The sequence below is a fragment of the Salmo salar genome, chromosome 18 (genome assembly GCF_965601325.2).
Source record: "Salmo salar chromosome 18, fSalSal1, whole genome shotgun sequence".
Classification (NCBI taxonomy): Eukaryota; Metazoa; Chordata; class Actinopteri; order Salmoniformes; family Salmonidae; genus Salmo; species Salmo salar.
The window spans coordinates 6,166,434-6,187,614 of NC_138308.1; the positions used below are offsets into that span (position 1 = coordinate 6,166,434).

General features: G+C 41.3%; 1 long non-coding RNA gene across 1 annotated transcript; it reads right to left on the reverse strand.

Moving 5' to 3' along the window:
• Positions 1–4,588: 4,588 nt before the first annotated feature.
• On the reverse strand, positions 4,589–15,973 carry LOC106576866 (uncharacterized). The gene is made up of 3 exons (XR_001322021.3): positions 15,884–15,973; positions 9,129–9,309; positions 4,589–9,027 (listed from the first exon to the last, which is right to left on the reverse strand). It is a non-coding gene; the product is annotated as an uncharacterized LOC106576866 (long non-coding RNA).
• Positions 15,974–21,181: the final 5,208 nt, after the last annotated feature.

Below are 21,181 nucleotides of genomic sequence, written 5' to 3' on the forward strand. Positions count from 1 at the left end.
GTGAACACATTTTTGGTTACTACATGATTCCATATGTGTTATAGTTTTGATGTCTTCACTATTATTCTACCATGTAGAAAATAGTGAAAATAAAGAAAAACCCTTGAATGAGTAGGTGTTCTAAAAATGTTGACCGGTAGTGTATATATATTTAAAATTCTATATATACAGTATATTAAAAATGACCCGGTTAGAATGAATTCTGAGATTTGGCTGAAAATATGTTAGCATTGTCAGAAATGCTACAAAACGTAGAAAGTACATGGTTTGTTCTTAATGGACGGGAATGTGCAAGTGAGAGCGATAATTTCTAAATGTAATAAAAGCTGTTGCACCTAGAAACTTAGGGTGTTTTGCAGATGAAAATATACAGATTAAATTATGCTTTAATTAAAAAATGTATACTCAAAATTGTACCGCCAACCTGCACATCATCTTTTTGGGGTTTGTGGCACTAATGTGAGGGGCTATGGCAGGGGAAACGGTGTTGCAGTAGCTTATAGTGCTTGCTGTGGAAATAAAGATAAGTGAACTGGGTGAGCTTTGTGTTCACATTGCACTAAAAAAGGGAACCTAACTACAGACTTCAAGTGAACCGATCTCAGACTACTTCTTCAGATGGTCTCAGTTCGGTTCACTTCAGGGGCTCTTTTGAGGGGTCTGAGTTTCTTTGAAGCATTCACACTGCACAAAAATTAAAGGGAACTGCACTGAGTTCCCCAAAATTGGCTGAAAGGAACTAAGAGTGAAAACACTCTTTGTCAATATGACATTTTTAAAATCCAAATGGTCACTTTATGGATGCTGTAGTCTCGTTTTGATCCGACATCTCAAATTTGAGCTAGGTACCCAGAAAATTATTCTGGCTCAGCTGTGGGCCGCATACTTTGAGTTTTTCTGGCCCAGTAGTGTATAAGCTTGCATACTTTGGTCAACACACTGTAAAATGATTAATTCTAAAAGGTATGGCCCAGATCTGGCCCATACAGTAAAAAATACATGTAAAATCAACAAGAGTGGCCCAGGTTTGGCCCACATACTGCTCAAATAAGGAAGGGCACTCACCATGCTAGGCACTGACACAAATTACTGATGATTTACTGAAAGAAATTGATAGTAAGAAGATTGTGGGACCTGTTTTGTTAGACCTCAGCGCAGCTTTTGATGTCATTGATCAAAACCTATTGCTGAAAAAATGTAGGTGTTATGGATTTGCATCCTCTGCCTTATTATGGATTGAGAGTTACCTATCTAATAGAACACAGAGCGTTTTTGTTAATGGAAGCTTCTCTCATGCAAATTCAGTTGTGTGTGGTGTACCGCAGGGCAGCCGACAAGCGCCATTATTGTTTTCTGTTTTTACAAATTACCTTCCACTGACCCTAATTAAAGGCAGTGTGTCTACAGTATGTACGCTGAAGACTCAACAGTATACATGTCAGATGCAACAGTAAAATAAATAATTGAAACACTTAACATAGAGCTCCAGTCAGTTTTAGAATGGTTAACTAGCAATAGGCTGTGCTAAATATCTCAAAAACGAAAAGACAAATTTTTGCGACAAATCACTCACTCAATGCTAAACCTCGTTTAGATCTATTATTGAATAATGTGGCGAATGAGCAAGTTGAGGAGACTAAACTGCTGGGTGTAACCCTAGTTAGCAAGCTTTCATGGTCAAAACATATCGACTCAAGTGCTAAAATGGGAAGAGGTCTGTCCATGATAGGGCGTCGCTCTACCTTCATGACATCTCATTTGACCAGACAGGTGGTTATGTGCGGCAAAGAAGGACATAGATAAATTGCAGTTGGTCCAGAACAAAGCAGCACTTATCGCACTTAGATGTACACGGAGGGAAAGTGTCTGTAACATGCATGTCAGTCTCTCCTGGCTCAAAGTTGAAGAAAGATTGACTGCATCACTATTGGTCTTTGTGCGAGGAATTGATGTGTTGAAGGTACTTAACTGTGTGTTTTAGCAGTTGGAACACAGTTTGGACACTCCTCGGTACAACACAAGATATGCAACCAGAGATCTCTTCACAGTCCCCAGGTCCCGAACAGAGGCTGGGAAACGCACAGCAATAAATAGAGCCATGACTACATGGAACTCACTACAGGTAACTCAAGCTAGCAATAAAACCAGTTTTAAAAAACAGATGAAAGAACACCTTACAGCACAAAGGGGACTGTGAAAACAAACAGCCATTTTATAAATCTTGTATTGTAATTTGCACTGTAATATGTATTAGACCTAGATATGTGTATGTACTTATACAGTTGAAGTCGGAAGTTTACATACACCTTAGCCAAATACATTTATGCTCAGTTTTTCACAATTCCTGACATTTAATCCTACTAAAAATTCCCTGTTTTAGGTCAGTTAGGATCACCACTTTATTTTAAGAATGTGAAATGTCAGAATAATAGTAGAGATAATGATATATTTCAGATTTTATTTATTTCATCACATTCCCAGTGGGTCAGAAGTTTACATACACTCAATTAGTATTGTAAACAATAAATTGTTTAACATGGGTCAAATGTTTCGGGTAGCCTTCCACAAGCTTCCAACAATAAGTTGGGTGAATTTTGGCCCATTCCTCCTGACAGAGCTGGTGTAACTGAGTCAGGTTTGTAGGCCTCCTTGCTCACGCACACTTTTTCAGTTCTGCCCACAAATTTTCTATAGGATTGAGGTCAGGGCTTTGTGATGGCCACTCAAATACCTTGACTTTGTTGTCCTTAAGCCATTTTGCCACAACTTTGGAAGTATGCTTGGGGTCATTGTCCATTTGGAAGACCCATTTGCGACCAAGCTTTGACTTCCTGACTGATGTCTTGAGATGTTGCTTCAATATATCCACATAATTTTCCTCACTCATGATGCCAACTATTTTGTGAAGTGCACCAGTCCCTCCTGCAGCAAAGCACCCCCACAACATGATGCTGCCACCCCCGTGCTTCACGGTTGGGATGGTGTTCTTCGGCTTACAAGCCTCCCCCTTTTTCCTCCAAACATAACGATGGTCATTATGGCCAAACAGTTCTGTTTTTGTTTCATCAGACCAGAGGACATTTCTCCAAAAAGTACGATCTTTGTCCCCATGTGCAGTTGCAAACCGTAGTCTGGCTTTTTTATGGCGGTTTTGGAGCAGTGGCTTCTTCCTTGCTGAGCTGCCTTTCGGGTTATGTCAATATAGGACTCGTTTTACTGTGGATATAGATACTTTTGTACCTGTTTCCTCCAGCATCTTCACAAGGTCCTTTGCTGTTGTTCTGGGATTGATTTGCACTTTTCGCACCAAAGTACGTTCGTTCATCTCTTGGAGCCAGAACGCATCTCCTCCTGAGCGGTATGACGGCTGCGTGGTCCCATGGTGTTTATACTTGCATACTATTGTTTCTACAGATGAACGTGGTACCTTCAGGCGTTTGGAAATTGCTCCCAATGATGAACCAGACTTGTGGAGGTCTACATTTCTTTCTGAGGCCTTGGCTGATTTCTTTTGATTTTCCCATGATGTCAAGCAAAGAGGCACTGCGTTTGAAAGTAGGCCTTGAAATACATCCACTGGCACACCTCCAATTGACTCAAATTATGTCAATAAGCCTAACAGAAGCTTCTAAAGCCATGACATCATTTTCTGGAATTTTCCAAGCTGTTTATACTTCCAACTTCAACTGTATGTAGGCAATATGTGACGTTTAAAATTGATGTATTTCAGTACTTGACTAATAATGTTCTGTACTATGTATTATGTCTCTGATGCTTTTGCAGCAGCTATTGGGGATCCTAATAAATACCAAATACCAAAGGTAGGGCTGAGGTCTTTCCTAGGTCCCCAGTCAAGAGGTGGGCGAGATGCAGTCTGCCACACAGACCTTATATGGGGCTACATTAAACAAGCATTAAACCAGCTATACTGCCCAAATTACATTCAGATCCTCCGCTATTAAATGCTGTATTTAAACAAAAGAGAACATAAAAAGAGAAGAGCAGTTGCAGATAAAGTCAATCAAATAGTTGCAAAAGGGAACATGAAAAATTCTAAAATAAGTATCACTGACTTGGATTTGTGCCATAACTGCTATAACATGACCTTTTGAAAACATTGGCCAGGTAAACAAAAACAAAGCATGGACTGCTGTCATACCTTGTCCATAGAAACCTTACAGGGTAAGGACATTTTTAATTACTGTTTACCCTTCCGATGGGTGTTGATGGGATTCATTGTTTTTTTCCCTGTATTTAATTTCAGATTTTTGCATGGTTCTATTGTGCCCAGTGTAAGTAGAAGATGGGCTTCAAAGCCAAAAATGGTGTATTCTAATCCATTGAATTTGAACTGTGTCTGTTATTCTGAACATTCTATTTCATAATTATTAGATAGCACACCATCAGTTAAACTAATAACAATTCATTAATAATAACAATTCTAATAACAATTCCTGAGAATTCTACCTGGTGTTGTTAGGGTTAGTGTATATATTTCCCAAGCTGCTGGAAGGAGAGACAGGGAAGATGTGTCTACCCTCGGCGTCGGATTAACACATCCTCCCCATCTCTCATTCCACCAGCTGGTACTGAAGCATGAGTGAGTGAGGTCTTGCCACTCACCAGGAGAAGAAGGAGAGACAGAAGACGTGCCTATCTTTGGCGTCAGATGAACACATCCTCCCCCTCTCTCCCTCCACCAGCCGGTACTGAAACATGAGTGAGTGAGATATTGTTGGTACTGAAACATGAGTGAGTGTGATATTGCCCCATAAGAAAAGGAGAGACAGGTAGCCAGGCAGTAGCCAGATTTTAGTATCATGATACCATCCTTCTCTCATCCCGGGATGTACGGTATCATCGGCTTAGTACACAAGGCTATTGGGTGTCTATTACCAGAATGCTAACAAAATTAGGACACGTAATAGCAAATTTCTATGGCGACTGATAGCTAAATATGTTAATGAGCGACAACGAAAATAAACTAATTGCAAAGACAGGCAATCCCGCTCTTAAAGTTACACATACATAGGTAGGAACTACTGAATGTCATTTTTGGTGAATTTGGACATTAACAAGCAAATGTGAAGGAGAGACATTGTGCAAATGAACAAAGTTTTGTTGCATGCTTGTCTGAAGGAAGAACAGCACTGTGTACACACTGTGTCTTTGTGGAGTCTGGAGTCGCTAGGGCAATGGGCCTGCCTGCTCTGCTTGGAAAAGATGGGGGAGGAACAGACAAGTCAAGAACGGACAGGAGAAAAAACACAAGGAAATCAAGCTGCAGTGGTAGCTGTACAGATAACTCATCCAAAGGACTTTGACTTCTCAAACACGGCAGAAATATAACACAATAGGATGCCCTGCTGCCTTATTATTCAGCCACTTCAGCCACTTGCTAGATAACTAGCAAGTTAAACTTAGGGGTTGTGTTAATGAAGAAATCTTTGTTTTTCACACAGGAAATAAAGATAAAACACATAAAAAGTATCTTGCTGTGTTTTATAAATGCAGATCTAAAAAGCTTCTTATTGAAATTTCTGCTTGGCATCAAACTGATTGTGTGCTTCAGTTGCACTTCTCCAGTCGGATGAGAATTGGTGTAGCCAGCCTACTTTTCTCTGGTAAATGCAAGATTAACTTAAGCAAAACATTATGAAATGTAGCTGGCTACATTCTTTCCAAAGAAAACATTAGAAATATGATGGCCATGGATCGTTTTGGCAAAAAAGACCTTGCTTTTTCATCGTAAACTCATTTACTTGTGTGGCTGCCAGCCAAATAGCATTGCACTTCTGTTGTCATCAGCTGACAATTCTCTGCCAAATATGTTGCACTAATACATTTTCTGTTAAGGAAAACTATAGTTGCACGTCCCAGATCACTGTACAGTCGTGGCCAAAAGTTTTGAGAATGACACAAATATAAATTTTCACAGTCTGCTGCCTCAGTTTGTATGATGTCAATTTGCATATACTCCAGAATGTTATGAAGAGTGATCAGATGAATTGCAATTAATTGCAAAGTCCCTCATTGCCATGCAAATAAACTGAATCCCCCCCAAAAACATTTCCACTGCATTTCAGCCCTGCCACAAAAGGACCAGCTGACATCATGTCAGTTATTCTCTTGTTAACACAGGTGTGAGTGTTGACGAGGACAAGGCTGGAGATCACTCTGTCATGCTGATTGAGTTTGAATAACAGACTGGAAGCTTCAAAAGGAGGGTGGTGCTTGGAATCATTGTTTTTCCTCTGTCAGTCATGGTTACCTGCAAGGAAACACGTTCTGTCATCATTGCTTTGCACAAAAAGGGCTTCACAGGCAAGGATATTGCTGCCAGTAAGATTGCACCTAAATCAACCATTTATCGGATCATCAAGAACTTCAAGGAGAGCGGTTTAATTGTTGTGAAGAAGGCTTCAGGGCACCTAAGAAAGTCCAGCAAGCGCCAGGACCGTCTCCTAAAGTTGATTCAGCTGTGGGATCGGGGCACCACCAGTACAGAGCTTGCTCAGGAATGGCAGCAGGCAGGTGTGAGTGCATCTGCATGCACAGTAAAGCAAGGACTTTTGGAGGATGGCCTGGTGTCAAAAAGGGCAGCAAAGATGCCCCTTCTCTCCAGGAAAAACATCAGGGACAGACTGATATTCTGCAAAAGGTACAGGGATTGGACTGCTGAGGACTGATGAATCCCCTTTCCGATTGTTTGGGGCATCCGGAAAAAAGCTTGTCTGGAGAAGATAAGGTGAGCGCTATCATCAGTCCTCTGTCATGCCAACAGTAAAGCATCCTGAGACCATTCATGTGTGGGGTTGCTTCTCAGCCAAGGGAGTGGGCTCACTCACAATTTTGCCTAAGAACACAGCCATGAATAAAGAATGGTACCAACACATCCTCCGAGAGCAACTTCTCCCAACCATCCAGGAACAGTTTGGTGACAAACAATGCCTTTTCCAGCATGATGGAGCACCTTGCCATAAGGCAAAAGTGATAACTAAGTGGCTCGGGGAACAAAACATCGATATTTTGGGTCCATGGCCAGGAAACTCCTCAGACCTTAACCCCATTGAGAAATTGTGGTCAATCCTCAAGAGGTGGGTGGACAAACAAAAACCCACAAATTCTGACAAACTCCAAGCATTGATTATGCAAGAATGGGCTGCCATCAGTCAGGATGTGGCCCAGAAGTTAATTGACAGCATGCCAGGGCGGATTGCAGAGGTCTTGAAAAAGAAGGGTAAACACTGCAAATATTTACTCTTTGCATCAACTTCATGTAATTGTCAATAAAAGCCTTTGACACTTATGAAATGCTTGTAATTATACTTCAGTATTTCATAGTAACATCTGACAAAAATATCTAAAGACACATAAGCAGCAAACTTTATGGAAATGAATATTTGTGTCATTCTCATAACTTTTGGCCACGACTGTACTGAAGCAAAAAAAATATTTGACTTTCAATATAAAACGCGACCCCTGTCAATACACTGCTGGACTCACCTGCTCCCGCTTTTTCCCATTGTGCTATTTACAAACAAACACGTGACTGGCTCAGCTGTTCTGGGAAACTATGGTAAGCTTCATAATGTAAAATAATGTGACAGGTGAAATTATGAACCCGATCTGCTTCATATCCTAAAGTATTGCACAATTTGACTGCAGGTATTTACTTAAAAAGAAGCTACAAATATAAACATGTAATGAAAAACTTCAAATACATTTTTTAACGGTATTGAAAAACCATCCTGTGGCCATTTCCAAATACCCCGGTGTAGTGTATTAGCGACACCTAGTGGTGCAATACCAGGGGGGCACTGTGAGGCACATGAGGAACAGATGGACGCTATGCTTGGGGTATGCAGTTGGATGGGTTTGGAGTACATGTCAATGATTCCGTTGAGTCTGAGTCAAGTCGAGACATTACACCCGGTATATGGCATAAACAATATACCGCCCAATCCTAGAGACAGGGAAGATATGTCTATCCTCGGCATCAGATGAACAGATCCTCCCCATCTCTCACTCCACCAGCTGGTACTGAAGCATGAGTGAGTGAGGTCTTGCTGCTCACCAGGAGAAGAAGAAGAGACAGGGAAGATGTGCCTATCCTCAGCGTCAGATGAACACATCCTCCCCATCTGTCCCACCTCCAGCTAGCACCTACCATCCCTCACTACATACCATTCTCCACCCTCAAATACACCCCTCTCACAGTTGTCTCCCTCACTTGACATACTTCTGTACATTTTCATTAAGTTTAATGATTTTTAGATTTGGAGAGAGGTTGGTCACCAAATATATTACAAACTCAAAAGAGTTTATAGGGTAATCAAAGAAGGATTATTTCTGCCCTAACTCCCTATAGACAACATAAGCCTTGTCCTGAGACAGAAGAATGTTCATTACCAAAGTAATGCAGTTGCTAATCTTAACACAGTTATCTCCCTCACAAGACTTCAAATGGAACCCAGTCTTTGCGGCGTGACTCAAAGTTTATTCCAGTGTCTTCCTTTTAACAGTTGGCCACATTAATTTCTTTATTTTTAAATTTGACCTTTATTTAACTAGGCAAGTAAGTTAAGAACAAATTCTTATTTACAATGACAGCCTACCCCGGCCAAACCCGGACGATGCTGGGGAAATTGTGTGCCGCCCTATGGGACTTGCAATCACGGCCGGTTGTGATACAGCCTGGAATCGAACCAGGGTCTGTAGTGACACCTCTAGCACTGAGATGCAATGCCTTAGACCGCTGTGCCACTCAGGAGCCGAGAATGCACACACCATCCATCACCCACACTCCTGGCACCACATCTCCATTTTCATCTCTCTTCATAAATTCAATAACTTTGTAAATGGCTTTTGAGGAAAGTTTTTGCATCCTTCCCATCACTCACTCCTGGCTCATCTCTTTCTTTCTCCCTTCTTCCCTGTCTGTTGACAGCTGCAACCACTTTTTCATGACCGACTCCACATCCCTCTCAGACGCTCTAGATGTTATCGTATTCTTCCAGACTGCAGCTAATGAACAAGAGCACAAAATGTTGCAATGTCATTGTAATCACATTGCAGGAGGCTTTTTGTGTCGTGATGGGACATTTGTAAATATGATAAATCTTTACCAATCAAAAACTCCCTCACTCGAAGGGATGTGTCCATCTCTCCCTCCATCAGCTGGTACTGAAACAAACGTAAATTAGGTAATGCTGCCCACCAGGAGGAGGAGGAGAGCATCTAATGAATCCCTGGGTTTTCTTGTGGTGGTGTCTGCTGGGGCCAAGGTCTTGCATGGTCTTGAGACATCTGGTGGATTAGAGGTGGACAATGTACATATTACAGTTGTTTGGTAAAAAGTTCCTTGTTTGAAGGAAAGGTACATTTTCATGGTGATTTTTCATAATTCCAATAACGTAACTTAAAATATATTTCTAAAGGAACTGACTAATTAAATTTGGCTACTTACAGTATTAATATCACTTTTTAGCTTTTTCAAGTCGTTCTTGTATGCCAATTCCACCTGGGTGCACACACTTCATACCACTTGTGGTCCAATCACTGTAATAGTGATGTTCGGACACATAACACACAACAGACTCTGTGCAAAAGAAAAGCCACAACTCTAACCAAACGCGGATGTCGCACAGTTTGTCTGTGTTGTGGCCCTCCCTTCTTCTTCTTCTTCTGGTATATTGGCGATCACATAATTTAATGTGCATCCCGCTACCTACTGTGCGGGATGTAAACAGGATTCCCCAAAATGGAACAAACCCCCCCCCCCCCAAAAAAAGTTACCGAACATATCAATAATAAACTAAACTTAATCAAACAACTTTTCATTTAAAAAATAAAACAGATCTGATCCTTACACAGGCTCAAGGGGAAACTGGGAGGGTGGGTCTTCCTGCGCCAGTACCCCTTACAAGTCTTCATGATCCCCACCACAATTGCAACACTGTCGTCCTTCTACACACCGTTCTTCAATATACTCTGTCCGTTTGCACACACTTGAAACATGGCCAAATCCTTTACAATTCTTACACTGTAATGGTTTGAGGACGAACGCTCTTACAGCGTATTTTACATAACCAAGCTTCACATGCGTAGGCATTTGCTCTTTATCAAAAAACAGGACCGACAGACTTTCTTATTTTTCTCCATTCACCCAGCAGGTCAGAGGCCGGTCACCAACTACACCAGGAATTGGCTTTTTTCTTCAGGTATTCAAAATAAACATCCGCCATCACCTCTGAGATGACTCCTTTGACAGGTGCTCTATTCTGAAGTTCAAAACACAAAACTTCTGTTGTCTGGATTCTTTTGAGGCTCACTGCAATCTTCCTGTTCTTCAGAAATACAATTAATCAAAATTAGACCACTCCTGGTCACTCTGACAGACTCCACTTTTCCCAGCTCATACTTCACCATTTTCAACACCTCAAACGGGTTTCCCACATATGCATCATTACTCAACAAAGGCATCCCAACAAAAAGCGATTCATTAACTTTCATACGCGCATTCTCCACACCAATTTGAGGCAATTTCCTTTTCGTTCCAGTTTTCACTACTGCTGTTGTCCATTCAGAACATTGGTCTTCACCAACTCTGCTCGACACGCTGCTTGATTCGAACTCAGCATCCACTTCCGCCATCTAGCCCCCCCCCCCCCCCCCCAAGCAGCGGCTTTCTTGTGGCCCTCCCATTTCTTCTTCTTCTTCTTCTTCGAGGTTTATTGGCAGACTACACTCATAAGGTGTATTGCCACCACCTACTGTACCGAGCGCAGTGCACGCTGACACGGTCGCCAGGTGCACAGTGTTTCCTCCGACACATTGGTGCAGCTGGCTTCCGGGTTAAGTGGGAATTGTGTCAAGAAGCAGTGTGGCTTGGTTGGGTTGTGTTTTGGAGGACGCACGGCTCCCGAATTTTTCCTCTCCCGAGTCCGTGAATGAAACATGAAACAATGTGAATGAAACATCCAACATTTCAGTTGGATTTAAATGTCTATTCAGATCCCTACACAGGCTCAGGATCCTGAGAGGGGGAACCTATTAATTCAGTACTCCCTGTAACATTTTGGCGGTGAAGTCCTGGAGATCCAGAAATATATTTGCCATCTTCACAATGATGTCTAGCTTCTTTGATTTTTCATTAGTTTGGCTAGTCCAATTTATCACTTGAGCTATAAACGCAACAAAGTCCACCTTCTTCCCTGTTAGTGTGTCGGGATCCTTCTCCTGCATGATATTCACTACAGACTGTGGGACATCCACTACCATCTCATCTCTACTCAACAATTTTCACTGCCGCCACATAGGAAACCTGCTGGATAGCCCTGATCCTAACTACTGCGACCTCCTTCATCCTTACGTGGCACTCCCTGAACTTGGGAACGTGATTCCCATCACAATTACAGCAACATGCTTCATCTGACTCTTCAACTACTACACATGTATTCCTACCACAAACACTTGCCACGTGTCCAAACGTTTTACAATTGTAACACTGCAGCGGCTTCTGTACATAGGGTCTCACCGCATATCTCACATACCCAAGTTCTACATAAGTCGGAAGAACCACTTCATCAAATGACAGTAAAACCGATAGGCTTTGCGTCTTCTTCCCATCTATCATTCAAGCAACATGCATCTACCACTCCTGGAATGTCACCTTACTCTGAAAATCCTAGCTTTCCACATCATACATCGAGTAAAGCCACAGAGCTTTCTCGTCAATTCGGTCTTATCATCGGATAAAATTAGAGACTCAGAACTAGAAAATGGTATAACATAAACTGCAGTTGAGGAACAATGGGAAAGTAATTCTGCTTTGAAAGTTGATAAACATGTAACCCCACTTTTGATAAAATGGCCCTTGAACATTTTGGTACACCTACTGGAGAGCTCTTCTTTGTCTGCACCCATTCAGCATTGTTCACACCCTCTTAAGCCTTAAGCCTACATGATTCACAACCATCTCTTTAAGCATTCACGTGTGAGGCCATGTGCTAAACAGTAGTAGTAGTTTAGTAAACAATCAAAGCTTTTAAGAATACCATTTTTAAAAGTAGTAGCCTACAATAAGGTTAAACTCCAGATAAAAATACACTTTATCTAGTCCTTGGCCTATATCCTAATCTGACAGGTGCAGGTCATGGTGTTCTTCAAATTACTGTCTCTGGTAAACACACACTATATCAAATAAAATGAAAGTTTATTTGTCACATTCACAGGATACAGAAGGTGTAAACTAGGGGTGCAGAAACCAGTCGATCGCGATCTACTAGTCGATCGCAGAGTGCTTGCCAGTCGATCAAGAGATGATTATACATCTACTAAAATTCAGCCACACAAATCAATGCCTATAATCTCTTTCTGTTTTAACGTTCAACAGTCCTCCATTCACAGCAATGTCTGAAAAGTCACATGGTCCCTTCCCACTTATTGAAGTATGCTTAGTTAGTGCGGTCAGATGCCGCCCGCCAACTCCAAGTCGAGGTCACGGTGATGCCAGTATAACAGTCTTGTTTCCGTCCCTCTCCTCACCCCGAACCAGGGACCCTCTGCACACATAGACAACAGCCACCCTCGAAGCATCATTACCTATCGCTCCACAAAAGCCGCGGCCCTTGCAGAGCAAGGGGAACAACTACTTCAAGGTCTCAGAGCGAGTGACGTCACCGATTGAAACGCTATTAGCGCGCACCCCGCTAACCATTTCACACCGGTTACACCAGACGGGTAGCTAGCTGGCTAGCTTTGTAGCCAGATTCATTCTTAAGTTGTTCTTAAGTTGTGTGGTTGACAGCAGCAATAATGAGTGAAGAGAAGGATACAATAAAACTGAAAACGTATTATTTCCACAAGGAATGGGAGGAGGATTATTTTTTCGTCATGTCAAACTCAAAATGTGTGTACCTCATCTGTCATAATAGCATCGCTATCCCAAAGAAAGGTAACATAGAACAACATTTTTTTAAACCACACACAAAACCAAGGAAAGACATTTTCCAGCAAAGACTGAATTACGAAGAAGAAAGGTACAAGATCTAAAACATCAACTGGCAGCGCAGCAGTCAATTTTCACAAGGCCTGTGACCAAAGGGGAGGCGGCAACCATAGCATCTTATTGTGTGAGTCGCGTTCTTGCTAAGCATAAAAAGTTGTTCAAAGTTGGGGAGATGAACAAGGAAGCATTTATTGAGGCTGTAGACTCGCTGTTTGGGGATTTCTAAGAATAAGACTGAAATGATGGCTACCATCAATGACATTCAGTTGTTCAGAAATACGGTGACAAGAAGATGTGAGGGAATAGCGGAAAACCTCGAGGATCAACTGAAGAAGGATATTGACAACTGCGAGTGTTATTCCCTCCAGTTTGACGATTCCACAGATATGGTAGATGTTGCACACTTATGCATTTTCATCAGAATGGTATTTGACAACATTACAAAGGATGAACTACTAGCCATTTTGCCACTGACATACCAGGGGTGAAGATATTCAACTGCCCTTTTGTAAGCTTGTCTCCATTAATACCGATGGGGCACCCGCTATGGTAGGCCGCATTAGTGGGTTCGTTGAATTGTGCAAACATGATGATTATTTCCCGGACTTTCTTAGTTATCACTGCATAATTCATCAGCAAGCTTTGTGCAGTAAGATGTTAAACATGAAAGAGGTGATGGATGTTGCGTTGAAGATTGTGTGTTCTATTCAAGCAAGAAGCCTACAGTGGAGGCTATTTTAGAAGAGACTGAAGCAGAGCACACAGACCTGCTGCTGCACATGGATGTGCGGTGGCTGAGCCAAGGTACATTTTTAGGGAGATTTAGTGAGTTGTTGCCTGAAATCAAGGAGTTTCTCAAGGTCTCCAAACATGCAGAATATGTACAGCTAGAGGACACACAGTGGCTCCTGGATTATGCTTTTCTCACTGACCTAACTTAAATGCTTAATGAATTGAATGTAGAGGTGCAAGGAAAAGGCAAACATGTAATCGACATGATCAGTTCTGTGAACACTTTTAAATGCAAACTACAACTGCTCACAAGAAAGCTGCAACATAAGGACCTGCACTTCTTTCAACACATGCATTCACAACTTGAACGTCAGGACAAGGATACAGCTTGACAGTGTACGTTACGTGCAGCAAGTCCAGAGCATTTTATCTGAGTTTGACAGTCGTTTCACTGACTTTGCATCACTTGAGCCTATTGCCACTTATATGTGCTTTCCGTTTGGCACAGACATAAATGTGGAAGTCATTGCCTCCAAAATGGGATCACATTTTCAGTTGGACACGACTATAGCAGAAACTGAAATTCACACCCTTCAAAATTACATTCAGCTGAAATCCAGGGCAACCACTGAGATGAAGGAAGAGTTCTGGGAACTACTGCTAGAGGAGAAGTATCCCAACATAAGAAGATGTGCTCTCAACTTATCAGCCCTTTTTGGATCAACCTACCTCTGTGAGTTTGCATTTTCTCACATGAAGATAATAAAGTACAGATCTGCTATGACTGATGACCACCTTGTGGCCTGCATGAGACTTGCAACAAGCTGCTACAGCCCTGACTATGAAAAACTACTTGCCTCCACCCAACGCCAAAAGTTACACTAGGTAGGAAATGATATTAGTTGCATTTATTTGTAGAAAACATGTATTTGGTCCACATTATATTTGGGTATCAAATAGGTATCATAGCGGCAGGTCCATACTCAGTGGTGTGTTGCGTTTCATACATTTGGTGGTTGGTTTAGATTTAGAGACTGGTTGATCTCATCAGACCGGCAAATGAAAAAGTAGATCTCACGTCAAAGAAGGATGGACACACCTGGTGTAAACGGTACAGTGAAATGGTTACTTGCATAGTAGCAATATCAAAAACAGAAAGTGTCTAGATAAAAATATTGTACAAATATTTTATAATTATTAGACGACGCTTACCCGACACATTTGTCTAAATTGATCGGTCATGTGAAGGAAATGCTATAACCACTCCCCAGCCACATCTAGCTAAGTGGATGGGTCACTATTGTCTAGACATGTACACATGTTCATGAAATACAATAGATGACCGTAATCACACCCAGACACACCTGGCTAACGTGATGGGTCATGCAATCATCTGGTGAAGTGGAGTCTTTTGTTTAGACATGTAGCTAGTTAGCTAGCTAGCCAGCCAAACAATGAACCGGCATAATCCCAATTCATACTACTACCAATACAAACATTGTCATAGCTGTAGTATGAATCTGTACCCTCAATGCCATTCTGAAGTGTAATACATTCACAGTGCGATTTCATCAGATTATTTATTTTTGTGTCAAATTAAGGAATTATTGTATTGATAATGCTAAAAATTCTGAACTTGTTTAGCATTATCTAGTCCAAATATGCATGATTCCACTATTTGTATCCGTTTGCATCGCTTTCAATAGGGGACTTTTATTTTGAAGCGAACCGCACATTAAACCATTGTGACTAATCCTTATGTTGGCTAGTTTTACATGGTCAGTTGCTTCCCGCAACTGAAGCAAACTCGGTATCCAACAGTTTCCACCCCCACTCGGTTTTATTTGAAGGATAGCAGCCTACACGAAAAAATAACGTGTAATATTGGTAGCAACAAACTGGATGTCACCGTGATAGTCTACTGCTCAATGGGCTACAAACCGGGGAAGTTACTACGGCAATAACGTCTACATTTTCATAATAAAATAAATAACAACTCTATCAAATCCCCTGCTCATAATTCTGCCAAATATTTGGTTGTCACTAATTACCACAGTACAAAGTCATAAACCCTGCTTATTTCTACAATGTATCTTCTTAAAATGTGATTTTAAACCTAACCTTAGCCACACTACTAACCTTATGCAAGCTGCCTCACTATCCTCAAATTGTTGTTGTCATGACTTTGCTCTATATAGCCCAGTTTTGACTTTGTGGCTGTGCTATCTAGCGGAAACCCAAATATAATGTGTTGAACAGGAAATGACAGTCTTTCGACAAAGCCAGATACTGTTCCCTCATTGGTTGCTCAGATAAAAGTCAACACGATCGAGTGTAGTTGTGTGGTTTGAAGAGTAAGGGTGGAGCTTATGATTGACAGACGATGCTCTTCCTACCTCTGTGGTAGTGATGGGCATTCCGGCTCTTTTCAGTGAGCCGGCTCGTTTGGCTCAGCTCACCAAAAAGAGCCGGCTCTTTTGACTCCCAAACGGCTGTTTTAAAAAACATGTTTTGTATTTTTTGAAGTCAAACAGTTTGCGATAGTTTGACTATGATTGGTGTTAAAACAATTCTAATTAAATTATTTAATGAAATCATACTCTACCTTCACCACAATGTATTTAAAAATGCATTGGTTTGTTATGAAAAAGAGTGCTTATTAAACAATTGCATTTAAAGTATAACTTTTTAATGTATATAAACAAAGTGCATATAAATCTAAACATTCAAAACGAATACAATCTGAACAGCATAATAGAATATTGCACCATATCAAAGAAAAAGAAAAACAATTTGCAAAACTGCAGCATCCCACAAATTGAAATAAATGTAAAAAAAGGATGCTATCACACATGTGCATTTAAAGTATGACTTTTTTAATGTATATAAACAAAGTGCATATAAACATAACTATTCAAAACAAATCAAATCTGAACAACACAGTAATAGAATATTGCGCCATATCAAAGAAAAATAAATAACAATGTGCAAAACTGCAGCATCCCACTTAAAAGATCAAACTGGTCCCTCTTTTCTCTCTCTTCTTTATTGCCATGTTATAACCAGCAGCACACAGCAATGCTGACCCTATTTTGCTTTTATGAGAGATTTGCATTCAGAAATGCAAGCTGCCTCACTTTCGAGGAGCTAATGCGGTTTCTTCTCAGTAATTATTTGTCCCGTTTTCAAGAAGACCCTCTGGGGGAACGGATGTGGCCACTATGCAGAGTCTCCCTGTCATGACTTTAGTAAGCCCTGGGTAGACAGAGGCCTTGTTCTTCCACCAGCTCAGAGGATCTGCAGATCTTTGGAGGAGGTCTCCTCCAAATAGGATCGGACCTCCATTATGGCATCTGCTGAGGGATTTCTTTGCGCTGCATCCCCAGTTGCTCTCTCGTCAAACAGCATCCAAACAGCAGACGTTTGTGGCACTACTGCTGGTGCTTCTGTTCCATCTGATCCCTCTTCTTCCTGTTGCCCTGGTGCCTGAGCCAGCTGACTGCTGGGGCTGTCCCTCCCTGCTGCTGAGGTTATTCTTTGAAGAGCCTCATCAATTGCTCTGGCATCACTGAAGGCTAACTTCTTAAACCTGGGGTCAAGTGGGGCTGCAGGTAGCCTAGTGGTTAGAGCGTTGGGCCGTTCTGCCCCTGAACAAGACAGTTAACCCACTGTTCCTAAGTCGTCATTGTAAAAAAGAATGTGTTCTTAACTGACTTGCCTAGTTAAATAAAGGTAAAACAGTTAAAAAAATGTTTTTATATTATATTCCATTCTGTGGAACTTTCTGTCCATTGATGAACATAGGGTGTCCACCAACTCTATCACATGTCCTGTGGTTACATTTGCTTCTCTCTGGCGGCTGGCTGTGATTCGCTGCAGACCCTTACACAGGGATATCATTTTTTAGGCTGTCACATAGCTGAAAAGAGAGAACAGTAACTTAGTTCAGGTTCATGTTTTGTGCACTGATACTACATTCTCATCTACTGCTCATATACATATATAATACTGGATTAAATAATGATGTAGTAATAACTACTTACTGTACCTCTCTCCACTGATCTCCACAGTGACCTACTCAAAGGGTTCCAGGACTCTGCACATCTCCTCCACCACCTCCCATTCCTCTTGGGTCAGAGCATCAACAGGTGCATTGACAATGGCCAGGGTATAGATGATGGCATCCTTTGACTCAAGAAACTTCTTCAACATATAAAATGTTGAATTCCACCTTGTAGTGCAGTCTTATTTAGTCCTCAGTTCAGGAATCCCTATCTGGCGTTGTGTAGACTTTAGTTTTTCAGCACCTACTGTGCTCCTGTGGAAGTATTCCACATCTGCTTTCACTTTGTCCACAGTGGGCTTCATCACCTTCAGAGCATCTCTTACAATCAGGTTGATTGGTTATGTTAGCTGCATAGTCGCTAACACAACAGACCACATTTCCATCTACTTGCCATTCTCTGGCCACTCTCAACAGTTCCTCTGCCATGTTCTCTGAGGTGTGCCTGTCGCTGAACTCAAAGCAGTTCAGAAGACAGCTAGACATCGAAAAATCTTCAATGAAATGACATGTAACCGACATGTAAGAAGTGGTTACCCTTGATGTCCAGCAGTCAGTGGTAAGGCAAACTGCAGTAGCTTTTCGGACTCTTTTCTGCACTGAAGCCTGTGTGCTCTCATACAGTTGTGGAATAAGTGATTTTGAAAGGGTTTCCCTGCTTGGAATTGTGTACATAAGCATGTGAAAAAGGTAATTCAAATAACCAAATTCAACCTAGCTAAATTCCGATTTATGCGACATCGTTTGACTACATAGGTAGCAAAACTGTACTTCAAATCTATGATACTCCCCCACTTAACATACTGCTTGACTAGTTGGGCCCAAGCTTGCTGTACAACATTAAAACCTATTCAGTCTGTCTACAAACAGGCTCTCAAAGTGCCTGATAGGAAGCCCAATAGCCATCATCACTGTTACATCCTCAGAAAGCATGAGCTCCTGAGTTGGGAAAATCTTGTGCAATACACCAACGCATGTCTTGTATTCAAGATCTTAAATGGCCTGGCTCCCCTCCACTCAGTATTTTTGTTAAACAGAAAACCCAAACATATGGCAGCAGATCCACAAGGTCTGCCATGAGAGGTGACTGTATAGTTCCCTTAAGGAAAAGCACCTTTAGTAAATCTGCTTTCTCTGTGAGAGCTTCCCATGTCTGGAATACACTGCCATCAGACACACAACTCCACCACCTATCACACTTTCACAAAAAACATGAATACATGGCTAAAGGTCAATCAGATTTGTGAACATAATCCCTAGCTGTGCATTGCCGCGTTCCATGTTGTCTGTTGTCTGTAGCTTGTGAGGTGTGGAAACACATTGTTGCTTTTATGGATTTTGTCTTGTTGCTTTTTGTTCTACGTTGCTCTGTCTGTATGCTACGTCTTGCTTGTCCTATGTTGCTCTGCGTGTGCTCACTGCTCAATGATTGTCTATATTGTAATTGTTTTTAATAACCTGCCCAGGGACTGAGGTTGAAAATTAGCCGGCTGGCAAAAACCGGTACTTTTACTGAAACGTTGATTAGTGTGCACTGTCCCTGTAAAAATAAAATAAACTCAAACATTGGATTTAGACTATTGCTATAATTTCTAAAACCTCTGTCCTCCACGATCGAAAATGGCTGGAAATCGGTGGCAATCATTTTAGCCAATGTAATATCAATTCGGCCTTGTTGTTCTACAGATATAGACTTTGGCATAAACTGGTCCATAGAAGACTGCATTGCTGTGGGTCGCGGAGTAGTCCTACTTGACTGAGTGGATACATCGCCATGTGTGGAGTTGCTGGCTCCACCACTATCACTAGCAGACCCGCTAGTTTCTCGATGCTCCACTACAGCTAGCTTCACAGTTGGGTGCACAGTTCGCATATGCCGGTATAGGTTGTGCGTAGAACTGGCTTTATATGAGATTTTGTTTGGGCAAATTCTACACTGTGCTCTAGCATTGTCTACATTATTAAAATGCATCCAAATGCTACTGTGCTTCCGACTAATTTTCCAGCTGTTGTTTTCACAGCTGTCCTTCCTCTCTCTCCTCGGCTGCTAAGTGTGTGACTGTGAGTGAGTTGGCTCGGCCCTCCCTCACGCATCTTTGGTTCATTGGTTGACACTGCGTGTCTGATTGACAGAAACAACAGGTGAGGCTGTTAGTCTGAGCAGACAGTTAGAACGAGTGTGTGCGCTTGAGCATTTAGGCCTATATGATTTTATTTATTTTATTTTATTTTAATTAGTTCATTCTATTCATTTAAATATTTTGTTTATTCATATCTTAATTTTGTCATGTTTTTATAAATAGATTAGGCTCTTCTGATATGCAGTACAACATTTATTTTTTTTAAATGCATGAAATGAAATGTATGAAATGTTTGCATTCACTATTGTAAGTTGCTCTGGGTAAGAGCGTCTGCTAAATGACTAAAATGTAAATGTAAATATGCGAGCCGGCTTCCAACGTTCACCTACAAGAGCCAGCTCTTAGAGCTGACTAGTTCGCGAATGACCCATCACTACTCTGTGGCTGTGCTCTCCTCTTAATGAAAAGCTCTGCTCTCCAATTTAAGAGGCACATCACAGCATTGAAACACTGACTCTATGGAAATGCTCACTGCACTTTCACATAATCATTGGCATTTCCTAAAACATTGGAAATGCCTAATACAAGCATTGCGACTTTGACATTCGAGGTGTGTTTGTTATTTGTAGATTGACCAAGCCCATTACTTGCACTAAGTTTTCAATATAGGATGTGTGGATTCTATAGTTGAATTTTGAATATTTTTTTTCTCCATGTATACTGTATTTAGGCCCATGTTGCCTATATATCTTTTAATGCGGTCATCTCGGTTGTCATTTGAAGCTTAATTTTATCCTTCCCTTGTTTGGCAACTTTGTATTCATAATCAACTTCAACTTATTGGCTGTCACAGTCAGACAGAATGCTTGATTCTATCTTTAGCGGAGATTTTCTGTGACTAAAGTGATGCGGAAGGGGAAAGAAGCATCTAACGATGCACTTTGGCTGCTCCATGAGTAGTCTGGATCACTCATAGATGTGCAAAGATTTTTAAGAGCTACATTACTGTAAGGCTCTGGGAAACACCTTGGCTATTAACGATACATTGTATGAAGGTTCTAACAATGTCCTTAATGCTGGGAAACGAGGCTCTGAATAGCCAAATGTAACTCCATGGTTGTACTGGTGTATAATAGTGAGAAAGTGAAAAATAGACTATTTTAACTACATGGGGCAGAGAGGAGCACAGTAGGTAGCAACAGGGAATACAGACAGAAGTGTGTATGTGTGTGGTAGCAGGTAGCTGCATCTATCTTATGTTTTATGTTTTGGGCCAGATGCCCATAAATTGCA